The sequence below is a fragment of the Lichenostomus cassidix genome, chromosome W (assembly GCF_008360975.1).
Source record: "Lichenostomus cassidix isolate B80296 chromosome W, HeHo_3.0, whole genome shotgun sequence".
Classification (NCBI taxonomy): domain Eukaryota; kingdom Metazoa; phylum Chordata; class Aves; order Passeriformes; family Meliphagidae; genus Lichenostomus; species Lichenostomus cassidix.
The window spans coordinates 8,042,178-8,058,580 of record NC_139510.1 but is presented as its reverse complement, the minus strand read 5'-3'; positions in this window follow the sequence as shown (position 1 = coordinate 8,058,580).

Below are 16,403 nucleotides of genomic sequence, written 5' to 3'. Positions count from 1 at the left end.
GTCACATCCGTCTGCCACAACTGCAAGGCCTTTAGACCTCTGGGGTTTACCCCTGGTGGCAGAGGAGCAGCGAGTCCGTGGCAGTCAGCACAAGCACTGACAATGTCACGAGCCTCAGTTGGCGTCAATTGAAACGCTTCTGCAGGGTATGTGCGCTCTGATGAAAGAAATTGTGTGATGCCTTGGCTTGTGCAATTTTGTCAGGCTGAGGTGCCACCCATGCAGGGTCGGCTAGCATGTCAGCCCTGGCATTGCCTTCTGTTATAAAACCTGGTAAATTGGTGTGGCTTCGAATGTGCAGAATATAATATGGATGCAATAGAGCCTGAATCGCCTTCCACAGGGTTTGCAATAGCTAAAACAGAGCCGCATTATTGACTTCTTTTAGAAGTGAACAATCCAAATGTTTGGTTATGTCTGCTACATAAGCAGAATCAGTGACCAAATTCAAAGGCACCTGAGAGAACCGCTGAAAAGCCATGGCAACTGCCTTCAATTCAACCTGTTGAGCAGAGCCTGTCTCATGTAGTTTCAGCACTTGCCACTCAGATCCTTTCTTTCCTGGTAACAATGGCCTTTCCTGTTTTCCCAGAACCGTCCGTGAAGACGGTGGGTCCATGGACCGGCACCCGGCTGTTCTTTGGCTGCAACATAAGATTGATTGAATTTGCCAGCTGCAGCAATTTGTGGCTGGGCAGATGATAAGCAATCTGCCCTAAGAAACTTTGCAGTGCGCTTTGCAATGGAGGGCTGTTAGCAAGACTCCATTCAAAATTGTCCTCGTGGTATTGGAACAATCATTGTAGGATCTGCTGCCATCAATTGTAAACACGGGTAACGTCATTTAGTTATCAGGCAGGCTATCAATTCGAACAATGTGGGTGCTGTCTTTTTCGGCTGATGGGGCAAAAAGACCCATTCCAGGATGTGCAAAGGATCATCCCATTGTTTGTTCCACTGGCCAATGATACCTGTAGGATGGAGGTCTGGAGCAGTAATGAAAACAGTAATATCAGTAGAGGGATCTACTCAATAAACCTGATAAGCAGAAACAGCTTGCTGCACTTTATTCAGCACTTGTCGTGCCACAGGAGTCAATTTCCGAGGTGAGTTTAGATCAGAGTCCCCCTTTAAAATATTAAAAAGTGGGGAAAGTTGTGCATTGGTTAGTCCCAAATACGGACATAACCAGTTGATGATGCCTAGCAATTTTTGGGCGTCATTCAGAGTCTTAATAGTGTCTGAGAACTGCACCTCTTGATGCTGTATGGTTCGATCCAAGATTTTGACTCCCAAATATTTCCAAGGAGGCTGTTGTTGAACTTTCTCCGGAGCCACTTGCAACCCATAGGAATGCAAGGCATCGAGCAGTCGAGGCTGTAACCTCCGCAAGTCATCCTGGGTGGATGCTGCCACCAGGATATCATCTATATAATGGTAGCAGAGTACCTCAGGAAACTGCTCTCGGATTCCAGACAAGGCCAGCTCCACATACCACTGACAGATAGTCGGGCTATTTTTCATGCCCTGAGGTAACACTTTCCATTGAAATCTCTTTACAGGTTCCGCATTGTTAATTGAAGGCGCAGTAAAGGTAAATTTTGGCCTGTCATTGGGGTGCAAAGGGGTTGTGATAAAACAATCTTTCAAATCAACGATCAAGATTTCCCACTCTGCGGGGAGCATTGTGGGTGAGGGCATGCCAGGCTGTAAACTCCCCATACTTTCCATCACAGCATTAACTTTTCAGAGATCTTGCAACAGTCTCCATTTCCCCAATTTTTTCTTAATCACGAAAACCGGGGTGTTCCAGGGACTGGTAGAAGGCTCAATGTGTCCCTGTTGCAGTTGCTCCTGAACCAGCTGACAAAGGGTGACTAATTTGTCCTGTGGCAGGGGCCACTGTGGTTCCCATATAGGTGTTTTGGTCAGCCTTTGCAGAGATAGCATGGAATACGGTGTGCCCTTGCACACAGTGACCCCTATTAAAAATTTGTCGTGATTCGCAGCCCCCAAGCTGCCAACACGTCCTGCCCCCAGAGGTTAATTGGAACTGGAGTGACATAAGGCCGAATGGAGTCTGTGTGTCCCTCTGGATCCTTCACAAACACAGGTCGCTTACTCAATCGACTCTGTGTGGTTCCTCCCAGCCCCGCAATATTCAGTCCCACAGGGAATAAAGGCCACGTAGGAGGCCATGAAGCGGAGGAAAGGATCGTTGCATCAGCACCTGTATCGATCAAACCTTGGATTCAAATTCGGTGTGGACGTGCATGATGAGGGTACATGTTACCTGTAGTGACGCAGTAGAGATAGTTGCAGCCCAGTAGACCTGCGGAAGTCCTGGCCGTTCAGTGCTGTCACCTCCGCCAACTTGCTGGTCCACCCTGGGAACAGAAGACTCAAAAGCCAACAATTGAGCAATGTGAGTCTTTGCAGGAATGGTGACAGGGGGGTCTGATGAACTCTGTAAGAACCAGGATCCCTTGGCTAGTGGCCTCAGGCCCTGCCATAAGCAGTGCACTGGCCCCCTGATCCAGGGGGCCGTCCACATCCAAAGGAACCCTGTGGGCATTGCCAGATTCTAAGACGACTGTTGCTGCGGTGTAGGCATTGACTCAGGCTGAGCCTTGGGTGCCTCCTCCACATTGACCGGGTAAGCCTGGGCCATCACCCTGTTCTGGGGGAACTGTTGTGATGGGGGGCAAATCCTCCTTTTTGCACCCCTCATCACGTTTCCCGACAGGGGTGGACCATCTGCATGGTACTGCGACCTGCAGTAGTCTGAAGTGTGACCTGGCTTACCACACCTCTTACATTGAGGAGTCTTGGTCCCTGAATTTCCCTTTTTTCCCGAATTTTCTTTCTGCTTTGATTTGACTCGTTTCTGTTTGTTTCCAACTTTCGGCTGTTTTTGTCCCTGATCAGGGGGTCCCTGATCAGAGGACAGAAATGCAGCCAAAACGGATTTCCCCTGATTTTCTGACTGCACCCTGGCACAAGCTCGTACCATGACTGTGGCAGAAGGATCCCCTGGTAGGGCATTCATGATCCTTCTACACTCGTCATTGGCATTGTCTCTTGCCAAATGTTTCATCAGAATCTGTCTCAGCGACGGATCCTCAATCTGCTTTTCCAAAGCTGATGCTGCCAGCCTCTCAGTAAATGTCAGGAAAAGCTCAGATTGCCCCTGTTGTATCTTTGTGTACCGTGTCTGTGGGGCGACCATCTCTATAGTTTTCAAAATGGCCCTCATACCGAGCTATTGGGCTTGCTCCAGGATCCGAGGATCCCAAGCAGCTCGAACGTTGAGGTTAGTGAAAGGTCCCTTACCCATGAGGACATCAGCCCCAGTCATGCGCCTAGGGTCCTCGGAAGGCAAGGACATATTTTTCTTCAGCTGTTGGTCAACCATCGCTTTCCAATTTTCCTCAAAGGCGCTGTATTGCATCGCCTGCCAGAGGCTTCTCTTTCGGCCCCTGCCAGGCCAAAATGGCAGCTGGGTATGGAAGCTGCACAGGGACCGCACCGGGAAACCGCGCTGCCTCCCTGGTGTGCCCTGCCGCCACGCTGGTCCCACCCGTGTTGGCTGCAACCGGAGGCTGAACCATCACCATGCCGCCCGTGGCAGCTGCTGTGGAGGCCGAAGCAGTCTGCCTCGCCGGGAGCGGAGCCCCCAGAGCCGCTGGTGGTTGGAACGTGGCCAAGGTGAGCTGCTGTGCCTCCCGCATCGTGGTAGCACCACCCATCTCTGCCCCGCCAGTCCCCGCTGCGGACGCCGGCTGCCCACTGGGGAAAGGCGTGGCAGCACCATTTTGCGGGGGTGGGAGGGGCTTCTGGACCTGCCCATTCTGCGGCAGCAGAGGAGGGGGAACCCCTGCTGCGGCCACGTCAGAGCTGGTTTTTGGCCCCTCTTTCTTCATCATCTCAGCTTGCTGTTTTGTCGGATGGACATAGGTATGCTTCGGAAGGTCATCCAGAGAAACATATTGAGTTGTCACGGCTGCATCCGCCGCCAGTGATGGGACTTCAGAGTCAGTCTGGGTCGGTACGTCTTTCATGCGCTGCCCAGTGACTGAAAGCAGAGGGTCCATGCCCTTGCAAGCTTCAATCTCAGCATTATAAAACTCCTGTCCCTTCAATGCTTTCCAAATCTCTCTCCAAATCCCATGAAAGCGGATTGTGGTCTGGTCTCCAAATATCATCTCTGTGGCCAGGGAGCGGCCAACAGTGAGCCAAGTACTCACAGCCCATCACCATGTCCCAGACCTCTGAGATTAGGTGCTCTGAAACCCACTCCGATAAATCTTGAGCAACCCGCAGCATCTGAGCTGCCACTGGGTCATCCTCAGAGTCCTCCAGAAAAGCCCGTAAAAGTTCATCCACAGGCAGGGGAGACTCCATCACTATATCAGGATCGGCCATGCTTTACGGCTGGCGGGGAGGGTGGGTCCCGGCCGACAAGTTGTGTACCTGTAGCTGCGCGCAGTCGGTGGTCACCAGATGTCGCTGTTGAACCGCTAGCAGAGTGAAAGAACCAAGCAGGATCACAGGTGGCACAAATCTGAATTTATTATTAATTTTTAGCGCGTATGTAGACTTTCAAAGGTCATCCGGATTGGGCCAATTCAAAGCCTCCCCCTAGGCCGATTGGCCAGGCTTGAACCGCCTACCTTTCCAGAGACCGTTTCAAAAACATCCAGACTTTATTTATAAAAACACATGAAGAAGAAGAGAAAATTCCCATGGGAAAGAGTCTGTGCTGCCACAGGCAGGTTAAAAATAAATGGTCAAAAAACTTGTCCTTCCCCACTGCTTTACATCCTTCAAAATCCCTTTGGTAATTATGGTAGGAACACCTTACCCAGCTACCATTAGTGAGTCTAACATGTGATTGATTCCATCTGCCTTGATACTTGGAGCAATCATAAGGAGGGCAGTTGGGGGCCCAACAATCTAAACCCAAAGATAAAGTCCAGTCACAAACACTTTCTCCCACATATACACTCCCTGTTCTGTTGAGACAATAAAAGCCCTTTTCAGAGGAATGAAGGCGCCATGGACTTCCTTCTTCTTCCCAAAACCTCGTTCCATTATGTACCTCACTTAGGGTGCTGACCCACCACTTAGGTTCGACTGGGCTGGCCACCCATGGCCATTCTTCAGATCCTCCTGGCCCTCCACAGACCCAGCAGTTACGGAAGGTTAAAGGTTTTTGCTACTTCTTCTCCTAGGGTTAAAAAATGATTCTTCCACTTTTGGCCCAAAACTAACTGATAATATAAAGGTAAGATTATTAAGAAAAACATTCTAATAGTGTAATCTAGTAACCTAATCTAATTTTTACGTTATCTTCCGCACCACTTGTGGTGAGTGTAGGCACAGAAACCACTTAACATAAAACAAAGATAGCAAGGATTTGCCCCCCCCACAGTGACTGGGGCTTTGAAAGGAGGGATACCCACACAGACTTTTTCAGCAGACAGTTTGTGGGTAGGCACACAGGGCTTCCCCTGATGTCGACGCACTGGTCACTGCTCCGGTTCGCTCCTGCAGAGAGTCAGTCATGGCTTCCTGTCCTTTTCCTCCAGCTGAGATGTCCAAATCTCTGGGGCTTTAGAGGCCTTGACCCAGGTGTGATGGGTCCATCTGTGTTCAGCTGTCTTGACGGCTGTTTCTGTGGTCAGTAACACTTGGAAAGGTCCACGCCACTTCACCACCAGTGGTGCTTCTTTCCACTCCTTAACTAGGAACCAATCTCCTGGTTGGATGTTGTGAACAGCAAAGTCCAAAGGCAGGGCTTGTGCCAGCTGAGCTTCCTGTCGAAGTGATTTCACAAGAGACAGTATCCAGGCCACATATTGTTTTAAATATCCATCACTTATCTCTACCCCCCCACTAGGTTGGGAACTACAAGGGTAAGGAATTCCAAACATCAGTTCAAAGTGAGATAACTGAATATCTTCTCTGGGCCTGGCCCTTATTCTTGCTAGAGCTAGTGGCAAGAGCCATACCCATGGCATCTTAGTTTCTATTACCAGCTTCAATAGGTGTTTCTTTATCTCTCCATTCACTCTTTCTACCCGACCTGAACTCTGGGGGTGCCAGGGGGTATGGAGATTCCATTGTATGCCTAAAGCAGCCATGACCCCTTGAATAATTTTTCCTGTAAAGTGAGTTCCTCTGAGTCTATTGCTTCTACAATTCCGTACCATGGAATTATTTGTTCCAAAAATACCTTAATAACCGATCCTGTAGTTGCTGAAGCAGTTGGAAATGCTTCTGGCCACCCTGTTGAAGCACGGAATTGACTCCACAACTCAGATAGTTATGAAGTAGGTATGTGTTTATTCCAGCTGGGGTGCATGGGGGGTAGCCCCTCCAAAGGCATGCACACCCTCAGCAGCACTTCACTTCATTTATATTAGGTTACAGATTACATATGCATAAAGTTAGACAAAGCCCCTATACATATTCATTATCTATCCCCGCTTCGTATTATAATGAGTTCAAAGTTCATTTAAATATGCCCGCGCAAGCGCAGTGTCCCAGATTAATTGTGGGCAAGGGTCCCAAATGATTGATTACTACATGATCCATACTCTTCATCACGATGAACTGTTCACCCTGTTCCCTTGCGCATGCTCCCTTGGTTCTTGGTCCAAGTCCAAGCCTGAGAACCAACTTGTACCAGTCCTGGGGTCCAAGGGCGGGATGGTCGGTTACACTTGGTGGTTTCTCTCAATTATTTGGCTCTCTTCTCTCCATCCTCCCCGATACCAGGTAGGCACAAATTCATTAAGTGAATAATAAATGGATTGCAGCAGGCATATCTTAGTAAATCATTATCCAATCTCTGGCTCTCTAAATCAGTTCAAAAATATTATTATTACTATTATCCAGCTTCTAGTTCTTTTACATTTATAATTTCTATTTTACCCTAAATCAGTCCCCCCTTTTCTATAAGATTAGTAAATTCTTTTACTAGTAAATGGATTCTTCTTCTAGCAAGCTTCTGCGAAAAGTATCTCTCAATGCCTTACCATGTACATTCGATAAAGTAGTTAAAATGGATAGCCTCTTTAACATCCTACAATTCCAAACAAGTAGCAGAACAGATAAGACTAATACTTACCAAAATTAGTAAAACAATTATGGGGTGACATAATGTATTAAGGATACCAGTTGCAGTAGGTGACCATCCAAAAAGCACATCCCACCAGTGGTGATCTGCATCCTGTCTGGCTCTTTGCAAGACTCTGCTTATTTCCTCTGTATCATGGTGAATGGTTATTAAAATTTTCTTTCCACTTTTTTGAGTTCCTTTTAGGATGTTAATTAAGTCTTGGTGCTCTACCAATTGTCTTACCAGCGTAAGGTTCATCCCAATAGGTGTTGATGATAAGTCATGATACATTGTGTAATTGGATTTTATCAACTGATGAGATACAACTGGTGCCAAATACAAAAAGTCACACCCAATGATCTTCACAAAATTACAAATACAAAAATTAGAATGATTCCTAACATATGGGGTGTGAAGCTCCCAGTCTATGCCCAAATGATGGCTAACTTGTTGTACCACCTTTGAAATGAAATGTGGTCCTCTATCTGAGGACATTGTGGCCGGAACGCTGAAGCGTGGTATTATTTCTTGTAACAATACCTTGGTTACCTCCCGGGCTTTGACAGTTCTAGCGGGAAAGGCTTCTGGCCATCCTGAAAAGGTATCTGTTAATACCAACAAATACCGATACCCCCCTTTTCTTGGGAGTTCCAAAAAATCAATTTGCCACTGCTGTCCAGGCCCATTCCCTTTCCCAATTTGGCCCAATTTTGGTTTGGGGATATTTTTAGGGCTAGTCTGGAGGCAAAGGTCACACTGTCAGGCTACTTGTGTGATGGTAGCATATAAATTTCTGGCAATAATTCTTTCAATTAAATAATTGTGTAGGGCATCTATTCCTCAATGTGTCTTTTGGTGTTCTGTTCTTACTAGTGCCCACACTAAATGAGAGGGAATGACCAACCTCCCCTGTTCAGTAATAGCCCAACCCTCTTCATTATATGACCCATTCTGATCTTCGATTAATTTTCTGTCCTCTTTTTATAGGTTGGCTTACCTTCTAGGGAGATTTGGCCATCTGGAATTAAAGCCCCTTCAGTTGTCACCTCACCTTTCACTGCTTATTTTGCCTCTCTGTTTGCCAGATCATTTCCTTCCTCCAATTCTGAGCTCACTTTCTGGTGTGCCTTAATGTGCATGATTGCTACTTTCTCGGGTAGCTGGACTGCTTCCAACAGCTGGGTTATCTCTTGTGCATGTTTGATGTTTTTTCCTTGTGAGTTCAACAGTCCCCTTTTCTTCCAAATGGCTCTGTGTGCATGTACAACTCCAAATGCGTATTTCAAGTCTGTATAAATGTTTATCTTTTTCCCTTTGGCTATTTCCAAAGCACGGGTTAAAGCAATTATTTCAGCTTTCTGGGCAGAAGTGTTTATTGGTAAGGGTTCAGATTCTATTACCTTTTTGCTGGTGGTGACTGCATACCCTGCATGTTGCTTTCCACTGATGACGTAGCTGCTTCCATCGGTAAACCAGGTCTCTGCATCATCCAAAGGTGTATCCTTCAGATCTGGATGGCTGGAGTATGTGGCTTCAATAGTTTCCAGGCAGTCGTGATGCACCTGCTCCCCGTTGTTTCCACTGAGAAAAGAAGCTGGGTTGACAATGTTAGTGACCACTATTTCCACATCGTCCTGTTCCTCCATGATGGCTTGGTATTTCAGGAACCTCTGTGGGGAAAGCCAGTGTCCGCCTTTCACTTCCAGCACTGCAGACACTGTATGGGACACTAACACAGTCATTTTCTGGCCCAAGGTGAACTTGCGTGCCTCTTGGATGTTTAGCATGACTGCTGCGACAGCCCTGAGGCACCCTGGCCATCCTTTGGCTGCTGCGTCTAGTTGCTTAGACAGATAAGCAACTGCCCGTCGATATGGGCCCAGGTCTCGTGCTAGTATTCCCAAGGCAATCCCCTGCTTCTCATGAGAAAACAGAAAAAATGGTTTACTCACATCTGGAAGTCCCAAAGCTGGAGCTGACATCAGGGCTTTCTTCAGTTGTTTGAAGGCACTCGTGGCCTCTTTCATCCACTGAAGATCTCTGCTTTCCTTTTTGATGAGCTCATACAAAGGTTTTACAAGGACCCCATGACTAAGGATCCAAAGACTACACCATCCTGTCATCCCCAGGAAAGTCCGTAGCTCCTTTACAGTTTGGGGTTTCGGGGTTTGGCAAATGGCCTCTTTCCGGTCTTGTTTCAAAGTTCACTGCCCAGCACTGATTTCATAGCCCAAATAAATTACTTTTGGTTTTACTACTTGAGCTTTTTTCTTGGACACCCTGTACCCTTGGAGCCCCAGGAAATTTAGTAAACTTACTGTCCAGAGTACACAGGCTTCTTCTGTCCGGGTAGCTATTAAGATGTCATCAACGTATTGCAATAGCTTCCCTTCTTCAGAGGGGGCTTCCCAGGATTCCAGGTCTTTTGATAGTTGATCCCCAAATAGGGTGGGACTGTTCTTAAATCCTTGAGGCAACACCATCCAAGTGAGCTGAGTTTTGCGTCCGCTTTTGGGATTTTCCCACTCCAACGCGAATATTTTCTGGCTGGCTTCATGGAGAGGGAGGCAAAAGAAGGCATCTTTCAAATCTAAAACAGTAAACCAGGTTAGTTCAGGTGTTAGCTCAATTAGTAGCGTGTAGGGATTTGACACCACAGGATAGAGGTCCTCAGTTGTTTTGTTTACTGCCCTTAAATTTTGTACCACCCAATATGACCCATCAGGTTTGCAGACTGGTAAAATGGGGGTGTTAAAATCAGATTTGCACCCTCTCAATAGTCCTAGCTGTAAAAAGTTTTCAATCACTGGGATAATTCCTTCCTTGTCTTCTTTCTTAAGGGGGTATTGTTTAACCCTGACTGGTTGTTTCCCTTCTTTCAACTTAATTTGTATCGGAGGTGCATTTTTAGCTCTTCCAGGTAAGTTTGTTGCCCATACCCCAGGGAATGCTTGATTCATTATTTCTTCACTAATTTCTCCCTCAGCCTCTGTGGTTGTTAGCATTAAACTTAGTATTTCAACATATTGTTGATCATTTACCTCCAGAGTAATTTCCCCGTCTTTAAATGAAATGGTTGCTTGTAACTGTTCCAACAGATCTCTGCCCAAAAGGGCTTTTGGAGATCTGGGCATGTACAAAAACTTGTGAATACCCCATTGCTTTCCCAGTTTATACTTTAGAGGTTTGCAAAAATATGCTTTTTCAGATTGACCAGTTGCCCCTTGAACCATGATATAATCATCCCCCACCGGCATTAAAGCTTTATTTAAAACCGAATATGTTGCCCCCGTGTCCACCAAAAATTCTATTTCTTTTTCCCCTAGCTTCATTATAATCAGTGGATCTGCTAGGGTGGAGTCCTCCGGTCTTCTTCAGTCTTCTTTCATGTGTGCGATGACTGGTTCTCGACCCCGTCTTCTTTGCTGGTTATTCTGTTTTCTTTTTGGACATTGGCTCTTCCAATGACCAAATTCCTTACAGTTAGCACACTGGTCTTTACCTAACTTAGGTGGGCCTTGTCTGGGTGGTCCCTGCCTAGATGGTCCTTGCTCATATTTGTCCTTTCTTTCTTCTCCTACTATTGCTACTAACTTTCTCATTCCTTGTTTGTACCCTTCTTCTCGATAGCTAAATACTCTCCATGCTTCATTTAATAAGGTCTCTAAGTTTCTCGCATCCGCCCCCTGAAGCTTCTGAAACTTGTGTCTAATATCCCCTGTAGATTGCCCCAAAAACAGATTTACTAATTGCTGTATTTCTACATCAGATTCAGGATCTAATGTAGTGTGGCGACACATGGCATCTCTCAGGCGATCTAGGAAATCAGATGGTGGCTCGGAAGGACCCTGTTTAATTGGATATAAGGCTGACCAATTTATGATTTTAGGAATGGCCCTTTCCATCCCTTTTGCTACCCATTCCTGGTAATCCTTTAATTTTTGCCTTTCTGCTGACCTGTTTGGATCCCAGTGTGGGTCTTGAAGTGGAAAATAATCTTTTACATCTTGGTGTTGTGTTTTATAAAAGTCCACTGCCAAATCCCCTGCTGTTTTTAAAATTAATTGTTTTTCAGTTTCAGTTAGTGCATCCAATAGCAAATGCATATCACTCCAATCGGGATTGTGTTGTTTAATTATAAATCGCAAACGTTTAGCAGTACCTACCGGATCAGTTCGATAATTTTTGGCCACCTTTTCCCATGCGTCTAGGTCGATTGTAGAAAAAGGTACCTTAATCAGCACTGCTTCTCCCTCTGGTCCCACTGCTTCCCTTAGGGGGGCTTGTAGCACCTGTTTCCTGGTCCGAGATGCGACAGGGCTGTCTGGGCGAGAGGGAGTTGGAGTCAATGTTCCTTCCGAGTCCACATCATCTTGTCTCCTGGGGGGGGCTTAAGCAGAGCAGTTAAATCATGTTCTTGCATTTCTTGATAAACCTTATCTGATTTTATACACCACTCTCCAATGCTGCAGGAGGAGCAACACCTCTTAATTTTTCCCTTTTTGTTTTTGTCTTCCTTTTCAAGGGCTAATACCATAGGGTCGGTGGGAGGTCAAATCCCACAATCTCTTTGCCATTCGGGGTGATTTCGAAGAGAGAAAAACATATCAGCATAAGAGACCTCACCCCATTTGCCTTCCCATCTTAAAAACAGCATTAACTGTAATAGAGTGTTATAGTCTAGAGACCCATGCGGAGGCCACCTAATTCCATCATCTAGCTTGTACAAAGGCCACCACTGAGTCGAAAATTTGATAAGAGTTCTTTTATCTTCTGTACCTCCACTCCCTGCAATTTCCTTCCAATGTGCTAAAACACAGCCAAGTGGAGTTGTTTTAGGAACCTCTTTGCTTTGCCTAGTTCCCATCTTATCTATTTCCTTCTCTTGGTTCAATCTCTTTTCTAGGCAAACCTCTTTTCACACTGACTTACTGGATTTTTTGGGGTTTTTTCTGCTTTTTTTTCTTTTTTTTTTTTTTTTTTTCAATTTTCCTCTTGCACTAACCAGGGTTCAGAAACTAAATGACTCTTTCCACACACTAAGGCAATAACAGCTGCTTCTGACCACTCTGTCACAGCACACTCACACAATGCCCAAACCTTACAGTAATTATTTCTACATTCAAAACAGAAAGGTATTTTTGGTATCAGACAAGCATCTCATTTATTTCACTCAAAGCCAAGCTGGTAGGAGAGAGAGAGGAAGAAAAAAAATAAAAATCAAGATTAATTACTGAGAGGGAGGAAAAGGAAAGAAAAAGAAATAAAAAGGCAACCACTCTTTATATGCTCCTATGTTCACTAAGTAAATTAACTCAATATTCCCAATATTTTCTAAAGTTCCGCTGCTAAAAAAAGAACTTGGTAATTTTGTCCACACAAAACTTTTATAACGCACCAACTTATTCTCTTTACAACCTGCACAGTTACTCTCTGGCAGGTCAATAAAAAATAGTATCTCTTAACTCCGCAAGCCTGCAAACCCACTAACCATACTGTGGCGCAGCTATGTTCTTTTGATGTAGTCACCGAAAAAAAACCAGTGTCTCTAACTGGCCGTGGTACAAAGTTTCTCTTTATTCACTTACCACAACAATTTCAAACAACTGCATACACTCACTCACCCTAACACAACAATAAACACGTAATACAACACAACAAGCGCTTTTACGACCACAACAGCAAAGTACAACAAAAATTCAAAAAAACCCACACTCATACACCAAAGCTAATAATTCACAACCATACCCAAATATTCACTTCTATTAGACCACTTGCGTCACACTTAATCAATCAATTTCTCATTTGCTCATGCAGACTAATCAGCACCCCACACACATACACAACACCGGTGTTAACAATACTTCAAACTAGTTCTCTTTCAAACTAGTTTCCTTAGGGATCCACTCGATTCACCACCAGAATCACTCGCGGCCGCTCTACCGGACAGTGAATCCCCCCCTGCCAGCTAAGGATGACGAATTACTTCACCGATTTCCCTTAGCCAGCCCTAACCAGTCACTTGCAAGCTCACCACTCAGGGACAACGCTGCGCACAGGACATCGCTTTGTGTCTTACCAGCAGCCCTAGCCACACGTATACGACTTACAGGCTTCCCTATACCCAAAACACATACCGTTTCTCTGCTGTAGCAGGTGGCCATTGTTTGCCCCCGCAGTGAGCAGCCGAGGAGCGGAGGTCCTCCAGGAAAATCCCGGGGAGTGCCTAGGATGTCAGCCCCTCAGTCGATCCTGCAGCCAGGCAAATCTTGTCCACCTGGGGTGCCAAATGAAGCACAGAATTGACTCCACAACTCAGATAGTTATGAAGTAGGTATGTGTTTATTCCAGCTGGGGTGCATGGGGGGTAGCCCCTCCAAAGGCATGCACACCCTCAGCAGCACTTCACTTCATTTATATTAGGTTACAGATTACATATGCATAAAGTTAGACAAAGCCCCTATACATATTCATTATCTATCCCCGCTTCGTATTATAATGAGTTCAAAGTTCATTTAAATATGCCCGCGCAAGCGCAGTGTCCCAGATTAATTGTGGGCAAGGGTCCCAAATGATTGATTACTACATGATCCATACTCTTCATCACGATGAACTGTTCACCCTGTTCCCTTGCGCATGCTCCCTTGGTTCTTGGTCCAAGTCCAAGCCTGAGAACCAACTTGTATCAGTCCTGGGGTCCAAGGGCAGGATGGTTGGTTACACTTGGTGGTTTCTCTCAATTATTTGGCTCTCTTCTCTCCATCCTCCCCGATACCAGGTAGGCACAAATTCATTAAGTGAATAATAAATGGATTGCAGCAGGCATATCTTAGTAAATCATTATCCAATCTCTGGCTCTCTAAATCAGTTCAAAAATATTATTATTACTATTATCCAGCTTCTAGTTCTTTTACATTTATAATTTCTATTTTACCCTAAATCACTGTCAGCTGACATACTATTACTAGAAGATATTTAAACCTTGCTACTTGAGGCATTTCAGTAAAATCCACTTGGCACCTTTGGAAGGGATGCACAGCCCAAGGTCTCCCTGCCCTGGCAATTTCCCTTGTAATTCTGTTATTGGTTTTAGCACAGATCAAACAACCCTCAATAGCTCGCTTTGCCATATTGAAAAGACCCACGGCAGCATATAGTTTGAGGAAGGCTTCTGCCAAACCCCGAGAGCCCCAATGACTTCCCCCATGGAGTTGTTTTAGTATTTGTAAGGCTAGAGCTCTTGGTACCCACTGCTTGCCATCCTTTGTAAACCACCTATCCTCTCTTTCCTCTGCTCCACTCTTCCTAATTATCTCAAGCTCTTCTGGTGGAAAAGACAGTTTCTCTGGCAGTGGTGGAGCTACTGGGAGCAAAGAGAAGATCTTAGAGGTTTGTGGCAGCAATGCAGCTTTCCGAGCTTCTTCATCAGCCAATCGATTACCTATTGCCTCTTCCGAGCTCCCCGTCTGGTGTCCCTTAATATGTATAATTGCTACTCATTTTGGTAGATTCACTACTTCCAATAGGTGAGAAATTAAGCTCTCATGAGCTAATGCTTTCCCTCTGCAGGTTAGTAAACCTCTTTCTTCCTATAGCTTCCCAAACGCATGTATCATGCCATAGGCATATTTAGAATCAGGAAAAAAATATTCACTATCTTGTCCCGATATAATTCACAAGCTCACACAAGTGCATATAGCTCTGCTGTTTGAGCAGAACACGTGGGTGGTAAACTCCCCCCTTCCCTCAATTCCCTTCCATTGATGATAGCATATCCTGTGAATCGTTTTTCTTCTATCACCCTTGATGACCCATCAACAAACACATTCTCTCCCTCAGGCCAGGGAACATCTCGCAAATCTTCCCTAGCCCGGGTCTGGAGGTCTATTACTTGAATACAGTCATGATTCCTTCCCAGCTCCCCTCCTCAGGGCCGCTTAAACAGGAGGTGGGGTTAAACCATTCCCCACTTCTCAATTCTAAATCCTCCTGTTCTATTAAACAAGATTCATATTGTAATAACCGAGCACTGGTCATCCACTTAGAGGCTCTTTCAGTTAACAAAGCTTTAACTTGGTGTGAAACTCTAACAATCAGATATCCTCCCACAGTCAGCTTTCGAGCCTCAATCACCATCAAGGCTGTAGCTGCACAGCTCTGCAAACAATGAGGCCAGCCCCTGGCCACTGGATCCAGCAACTTAGAAAAGTAAGCAACAGGCCACCCTGTTCCCCTGTGCTCTTGTACCAAAATTCCCTTAGCATGGCCCTGTTTAACATCCACATATAACTCAAACTCTTTTTCTGAGTCTGGAAGAGCTAAGACTGGGGCATTAACCAGTTTGTCTTTCAATTTCTTAAAGCTTTGTTCTCCCTCTGGTGTCCACACCACAACATTAGGGCTGTTTTGGGTTAAAAAGTCATATAAAGGTCTGGCTATGACAGAAAAATCCTCAATCCATGCTCTGCAATACCCCACCAACCCTAAAAATTGCCATAACTCCTTTTTTGTTCGGGGTAATGGTACATGTAAGATTCCTTGTATTCTTCCAGGGTCAATACACCGTAAACCTCCAGTCAAAATATGTCCCAAATATTTAACCTTTTTCTCTACTGAGACTCTGAGCTTTTTGCCCCCTTCCACCAGCACAGGCGCCTGTCTGTAGCCTCCAGGGCTGAAGGCTGAACTCTTAATTCAAATTCAAATTGTAGGTAACAGCTCTGGCCTGATGGCTTATCAGCTAAGCATGCATTTGAAACCAGCACAGAAACCGCTGAATTATCCCATGGAGGACCTTCACCTTGGAGGGGGCTTTGGGGGTATCCAAAGACCACCAGGATATACGGAGCATGCGTGGTGCACATGCTAATGATATTAATGACTTCCGAGAAATGATTTGTATAACCACTCCTATCCTGAAGAATGTAATTAATATTCATGATTTTACCTATAACTCTGTGTCTTTGAGGTACTGAGGTGTGTGTGTGTTTAGTGGAAACAATCCCCACACATCCGGTGCACCGAATAAAGCAAATACCCACTTCTCTGACTTGGTCTCTGAAGTGTCTCTGAGCTCGATTGGGGCGAATCACTACCAACTGCGCCTTTTTTCAGACACTTTGAACCCTTTTTCAGCAAGAAAATTAAGCAGCTTCACAGTAGCCTCTTTGATCACTTCTTCCTGCTCCCCTGATAAAAGCAAATCATCTACATACTGCAGCAACCTAACTCCTGAGGGTGGGGTAAATTCCCCTAATATTTTCTGCAAGGCTTGCCC